The 7788-nt window shown below is 29.6% G+C and overlaps 1 long non-coding RNA gene across 1 annotated transcript; it reads left to right on the top strand.

Annotated features, from left to right (window-relative positions):
* The first annotated feature begins 5286 nt into the window (after positions 1 to 5286).
* Positions 5287 to 7782, top strand: LOC107883863. Its single transcript, XR_001679549.1, has 5 exons — positions 5287 to 5446; positions 5531 to 5663; positions 6513 to 6590; positions 6661 to 6823; positions 7634 to 7782. It is a non-coding gene; the product is annotated as an uncharacterized LOC107883863 (long non-coding RNA).
* Positions 7783 to 7788: the final 6 nt, after the last annotated feature.

Below are 7788 nucleotides of genomic sequence, written 5' to 3'. Positions count from 1 at the left end.
GAAACCATAGGTAATCATAGGTAATCTTTGTAGTAAATCATGGGTAATCATTGAAATTAGTAATCTGGTGTTTACCCCTCGCTTCATCATCTATCATAACAGTTTTAACTGGATTATTTAGTTTTTTATTTGATAATACTTTAGGGCTGAGTTCTATGATTTCCGTAACTGGTTTAATTGATTTAAGTGGTAGTTTTTCCGTTCTTGGTATTCTAGATTTATTTTATACTAACCGACCCATCACAGCTTCGCCCGTGACTGGTTGTTTATTTTGCCTTTGAACGATGATATGTATAATTTTTTATTGAAATTTTTTCGTTTAATGTGATCGGCAAGTAAATATAATAACGGTCATTAAAAACCTGTTGACATGTTTCTAGCGGTATTAATCTTATATATTTTTATAGCAGAACCCACGAACTTCATTACCAGTAAAAAATCGTAAGTAATTATATAAATTATGCTATAATATAACTTATAAGCCTTATAATTTGGTTTCTTCTTATTCATCGAATATAAAATAAAAATTAACAAAGTTTGAGTCATATAGAGTTGGTACATTTAACGGGTAACGAAGTGCACGGGATCAGTTATTTTTAATGAAAATTTATTTATCATTAATAGCAATAGAAACATTTCAATACGTTTTCATTGACCATTTTTATATTTACTTGCCGATCACGTAAAACGATAAAATTTTATTGAAAAATGATACATCTCACCGTCCGAAAGCAAAATAAACAACCAATCACGGATGAAGCTGTGACGGTCAGCTATAATATTATAATATTAATTCAACTTAAAGGCTATAATAAATAATAAATATATAAAAAATCCAAACTGATAAACCGTCTCCACTCAGAATCGTTTTTCTTATACAATTAAATTATATCATTGAATTCAAGTTTAATACAAATAATCCATTATACACTGACGATGAATAAGAAGAAACCAAATTTTACCTATTTTAAATCAGTCTAAATTCTTCTCAGAGGTCTAACCTACACTCAATATTTTATTTCTAATTTAACAACTAGTAATAAATACATCATATTTTTAGGAGTGGAGCTAGATGAGAATCAGGAACTACAAGATGAGACTCGGGAGCTGGATCAGAGTCATGGAAGCGAAGAAAGTAAGATAAATTTGTTAAATAGATAAAGTTGTACCTATAGGATTTTATTTCAAAATATTTATTTTTTAGTCCTTGAAATTTGTGTCTTTTGCATTGAACGTGTAGCCATGTTAATAGTGTAGTTCCTTGCAAGCATATGTTTTGCAAAAGATGTATTGAAAGGTGGATGGAAGAAGGCAATCAAGGGTGCCCTTTATGTAGAACACACATAATTCGTCTACTAAAGTATTATTATTTAACTATTTATTTAATATAACTTATAATAATGGTTTTTAATTATTTTGTGTTTTTTCAATAGTTAAGCAGAAAACAGTCAAGTTATCAAAAGAATTTTTTTATTTATTTTACCTGTTGCAGTTAAATAAATAACTCAATAGTACAATTAGCGTTCTATTATTATTATTTTACAAATTCACAAAAATTAAAATAATAAGTTTTACTTTTTTTTTTACTTTAACTATTTTACAAATTTAAAAAAAAAAAATGAATAGTGTGACTTGCAATTATTTTGCAACTGACAATATTATGATTTAATACTTCTTAGATTTTAGAAGTGTAGTTGGAGATTTTTAGAAGTTGTTATTATTATTTGTACAGCTCGCAGGATGGGACACAGCCCAGTCCGTGAGCACGCCTATGCCTATGATGGGTACTGGTTTATTGATCTTCAAAAAATGTAATATATTATATTAACACGAGTAATTAGAATTTAGCATAAAATAATAAATATGAAATTAAAATGACTATGACAATACATTAGTACATTACATTTAACATGCAAAAAAATGTGTTTATTAATTATTTGATGAAAAAAAAAAATAATAATAAAAATGCTGATTGAATTTGAATTTTGTATAATGCTATTCGCCTAAGACATTTAAAAAAAAATTTTTTTATGTAATTATTTCGTTAAAATAATAAAAGAAACTTAAATATATTTATTTGCGGGTACCTTATTCATCTTTAGCCAAAACAAATTTTTTTTTTCAAACATGTCAATTGACAGAATTCGATTTAAAATACCGGAAAATAGGAAATTAGGATATTTGAATTAGAGGGAAATAAAATAAATGATAAGTTATTGAAAATTCAAAATAGTACCATAAAATTTCATATGATAATATTCCACTTTTTCCAATTTTGGTAAAAACTGAAAAATGGAAAAAGTTGTTGGAAAAGTTAAAATGTAAAAAAAGTGGTTGATAACTTTGGAAATAGTGGTTTTTGGGAATTAGAATACATGGCAAATATTGAGTCATGGAAAAACGTTCTTCTGACAATTGTGTACAATGGTAAAACTGGTAATAACGCTACTGGATAAAAATATGGTTTTTGGTAATAAAGGTTTTTGGTAATGTTTACTTTTCCCAAATGGGAAAAATGGTAATTGGTAAAATTGTTAGCAACCGGTATTGAACAAGCTACTATCACGACACATCATTGAACGTTGCTGTCGGTGCACCGACCGCCGTTGATAACACACCGCGGTACCCGCCTTGCCATTGCCCGTCGGACACTGCACCGTTGCCACGTCGTGCGGTAGTGATACGGGGATTACTGTATTGAACAAGTTACCGTTGCGTCACGTGACCAAACGTCGTTGTTGTTGTACCGATTGTCATAGACGCTGCGTTCCGCGGTACCCGCATTGACCGCCGTCGATAACCCTTCGCGGTACCCACCCGAATTGCGTTCCGATTACGATTCTGCGGTATTTATTGTTGTCACCGCTCTCCGACGTCGCGGTACACACCCGCCCCATCGTCGCATTGATTCTATTTCGCATTACCCGCGTTGACCGCCGCCGATAGCGCACCACAGTTGTACCTGTCCTGCCTGTCCTATCACCGCGGCACTCGCGAAACAGGTTGAAACCTGTCGTCTTCATTACCGCCGCCGCCGCCGTACTCATTTCGCCGCTGTATTCACGCCATCGCCGCAGTCATGCCGCCAGGGTGGTGCAACTCTATAGGAGTGTTTACTACCATGTATAGTTCTATCGTACAACCACCGTTCGCACGGCATGTCGTCCAAGGTAACTGATAATATCATCAGCCTGCCATCAGGACGTGCCTAGTGCCTACCCGTCAGTCGCCATTCTCTTTTTCGGCGTTTCAAGTCTTAACTGTCATTTAACTTTATAGTTTATACTTTATAACACTAGCGTTTTACCTGTGTTTAACTGTGTTGTGTGCCTACTTATTATTGACGTAATAAACATTAAACAGTAATTTTCAATTATGCCGCCCAAAAATGCGTCGAAGTGTGTGGTGAATGATTGTAAATCAAAAGGTATGTAAAAACCTTTTGATAAGAAGGTTAAGAACCTTTTAGATCATTAGAACAATTGCATATTAAATAATAATAATTACACGACACATACAATTTAGAACAGTAACAAAATAGGATAACTAACTGATTTTTTCTATTGCTAAATGTTATGATATTTAAGAAGGTATTGAAAAATTATATGATTGTAAAATGCCGTTTCATTATTGATGGCCAATTGTGAAATTAAAAGTTTTCAAAAAATAATGATTTTATCAAAGATTTTAGAAGTCTACCTAAAGGGTAATTTTCATTTGTCAAATATAATAAGTCAATATCATAGTAAACTTATAGTAATTTTCAATCTAATCACATTCTACACTAATAAAAGTATTTTAAATATACCTAGGACTAGGAAAGTATAACTACTTTCATACATTTTAAGTCTAACAGTATTAATATTATTACAGAAAATGGGGATTTCCATTTTCAGTTATATAATAATAAGAAAAAAATATATGTTGTAGGTACCTAAGATAAGTTTAAGTCCAAAGGTATGATTTACTGATAAATAATTCGGTAGTTACATTTAGTTATTACTCATTACTTAATATTTTCGTACAATAGAATTTATTTGTATTCAGTGGCGTATATACGAATTATATTCACTATGGGCCGATTTATCAGTCATCACTAGACAAGCATAGCACGACTAACATGGCCATAATTATACATTTTTTAAGGTGGTTATAATTATGACATTTAAATATATACAGTACAAATATAAATTGCGCAATTTAATTTTATAATTCCTATGTAAAATTAATTTTTTTGTTCTTTTTTTAAAAATAATGACAGTGTCATTTATATAGTTTGATGTTATCTTACTATGAATTTATCATCCAAGCAAGTACTGACAATATAACATTTCCTTGTTGATTCCTCAAAAACGATTTTAATCAACCGGCTAACTTAATCATGGTGAAAAACTGTAAACAGTGCAAATATACATGCAATGGTTTGATTGAACCTGCAATTTCACTATGGGCCCTGGCCTAGGGGGCCACCCCCTAAATACGCCACTGTTTGTATTGTTATTTTTAATCTTGTCTTTAATATTGGAGTGAATTTACCTATAATAAAACTTATAGCCTAAATGTAAAATTATCTATGGAATGGGATTCTCATAACTTTTTAATATTATTCGTATTAATATTATAAATGTGATGTTTGTAATAACTTAAATAACTACACATAATGTTACAGTTTTAAAATGTAAATATATATAATAAGTATCTACTAGTAATTTCTACTACCTATTAATAATTTGGTTTTGTACTAGATGTTATTTGTCACCGGTTCCCAAATCCAAGAACTGACATGCAAAGACTGGTACAGTGGATAAATATAATAGGTTTAAAGAACTTGGATCCATTAACTGTGTACAACAAAAAATTTATTTGTGAGAAACATTTCTCTAGTGATTGCTCAAGTCCTGGCACGAAAAGGCTTAATGCTAATGCATACCCTACACTCAATTTGGCAAGTATGTACTATAATAGCTTATGTTTTGGAGATTATAGTTAGGTAAGTGTAGTAACACCCTTCATAATAAGTGAACTATTCAAATTTGTTTAAGATTTAAATGTAGAACCACCTATTTGTACTCCACAATCAACAGATCATGTGTCTTCTGGCTCTGAAATTGTAGGAGATTCTTGTGAATGAGTCAAATTGAATGATTCATGTTTATCTGGAATAAACCTTTTAGATACTTCATTCATCAACAACGATATAATAGGTATAACACAGACACCTATATAATATAATATTTATTTTTTTTATACATTTAAAATATATATTAATATTAAATGCACAGCTACATAGTCACATTCCGATTAATCGCCGTCACCACACACTGCGAGCTATAAAGCCGGTCGTCGCTGGTCACGGTAATTACTTGTCCATCAATATAACCCCCGTGGAATCAGCGTGAGTCTTAATTGTAACAATTTATTCAGACATATCTTTTAGAACCAGTTTGTAAGTAATATATTTAGTAATATAAATTTACCTGTGTATTTATATTAAATAAGTTACATTTTCACTGAAACAAGTTCTCCATAGATCATCAGTCAGTGGAACGTCAATAGAATTAATTATTGAAAGAAGAATGGCTTTGACATTTACTCCTAAAATATTATGTCAGTTTTCATATTATGGCCGTGAGAAGAAGGACATTAATTTGAAAAATAGATTGGTAATAAAATAATATTTGGTGTGAAACATATATTACACCTGTAATTTTTATTTTTATATTATTTTTAATTAAGTTATTGTTTTTACTTTTTAGTAAAAACTATAATATTTTACTAATTTCTTCAATATTTTTAATAGTTTTTTAACGTAAATATAATTAATTTTATATATAATTTTAATCAAATTATTTATTATTTAAAAACTGAATTTATAGAATTGTATTACATTTTATTACTTTATTATGTACTTCATATGTCTATGACTTATCTATAAACTAATGGACAGCGCTAGAGAGAGTGTTTTGTGTCCTTACAATATTTTAGGATGACAAATTATATAGGTATCATCACAGCATTTTGATACGCATCCTCCGCTCTTTACTTCGCCTATATCGTAGTCCTCCACTTCTTATTGGCTGTCAATCATATACATAAATAATATATAGCATAGAACAAAATCAACCAATGAGAAGTAGAGAACTACGATATAGGCCGGAGGTGAAGAAGATGCGTATGTACTGCGCAAAAGTAGTACAACTGTGATGATGTCTATATAATTTGTCATGATTTTAGGGCTCAGTTTTACAATTTATGTAACTGGTTTAATTGATTTAACTGGTAGTTTTTCCGTTCTTGGTATTCTAGATTTAATTTATACCGAATGTAACATGATAATATTGCACTTAAAAATAGTTTTAAGTGATACAGCATTATTTGTGTTACAATGTTTATAAATTATTTGTTGAATTGAAATTTTAAAATGTACATATTTGAATATACCAAATAGGAATTAATGTTTGTTAATTAAAGATAATATTTTTGTTAATATATTATTTAATATTGTATTTTAGGTAATAAATTCAACTGTAAGCACAATTACAATATCACAGGAAACCTACCTCAACACACCGAGTTCAACACCGAATCTGGTAAGTATTAAAATCCATAGTTCTAAGAAATTTTGTATTTTAATGTTTAATTTTACACCGAATTTTCTAGATTTTGAACTAAAACTAGTGAAGAAGTAAAAATTGTGAAGTACCAATACAGCTTATGTCCAGAAAATTACTAGTTTGTCATCCAAAACTTATTTTTTCCCAAATTAATTGGTCATGCACTAAATATACACAATGCATAAGTGCTCATAAACATTGAACAAATGGTTAGTATAATAATACAAAAATACATCCACATAGTTCTGTTGAGATTTCACCTATTGGTATCATTCATTTAATATTTTAATATTTTGTTAATAGTAAAACACTAAGAGGCTGTCAGCACAATATTTGTTTTCTCTCTCAGACCCACGCGTAACATAGAACGAACACTAAAATATTTTTTTTATTCTTTTCGAGTAACCTTGGTGTAAAATCGACTATTATAAAAATTATAGAGCATAATATTTTGAGAGTATGACTTATCGATTTTATATCTTATTGTTATTTGACACTGTATTCAGCTTTCAAAATAAAAACAAAAAAAAAATGTTGTACCTATATTTAAATTATATTTAAATTGTTTTGAGACAATGTGTAGACAAATCGATATGTCATACCCTCAAAAATGTTATTCTCCATCGTTTTTCTAATGAGTGATTTTATTCTTAGATAACTAAAAAAATTATTCTGCATAAATGCATTTTGTCTTTGTTGCGCCCGAGAGGGAAAACAAATAGTGCGCTGACATCCTCTTAACAATAAATTCTTTTAACATATGAAAAATATACAAGATTGATAAATTACTTAATAGCAATGAAACATGATCTATAATTGAAAAATTAGATTTAGTTGTTCAAAGGTATCAAGAAAGTTCTAGGTATCTCACAAACTCTTAAAGAATTGAGTATATTACAAAATGCCCCATTTTAAATATTGTAGTTAATTATTTATTGAGTTAAGTAAAAACTGTAAATCACTACCCTAATTATTCAAATTTAACTAAAGTAATATTGATTATAAATTATAAATTATAGGTTGCTCACAGGCCAGTTTTTAGATGGCACAAAATATTCACTCCCGATAGATGGCAAGGTGAAGTTACACAGTTACTGGCGATTATTATTTGAATTGATTTAATTAAGAAGTGGTGTAATAATAATAACCTACAATTAAATTTAAGTAAATTTAA

This window comes from Acyrthosiphon pisum, chromosome X (assembly GCF_005508785.2).
Source record: "Acyrthosiphon pisum isolate AL4f chromosome X, pea_aphid_22Mar2018_4r6ur, whole genome shotgun sequence".
In the NCBI taxonomy this organism is placed as follows: Eukaryota; Metazoa; Arthropoda; class Insecta; order Hemiptera; family Aphididae; genus Acyrthosiphon; species Acyrthosiphon pisum.
Note: the sequence above shows the minus strand (reverse complement) of the source record. Positions and strands in the feature narration are given on the sequence as shown.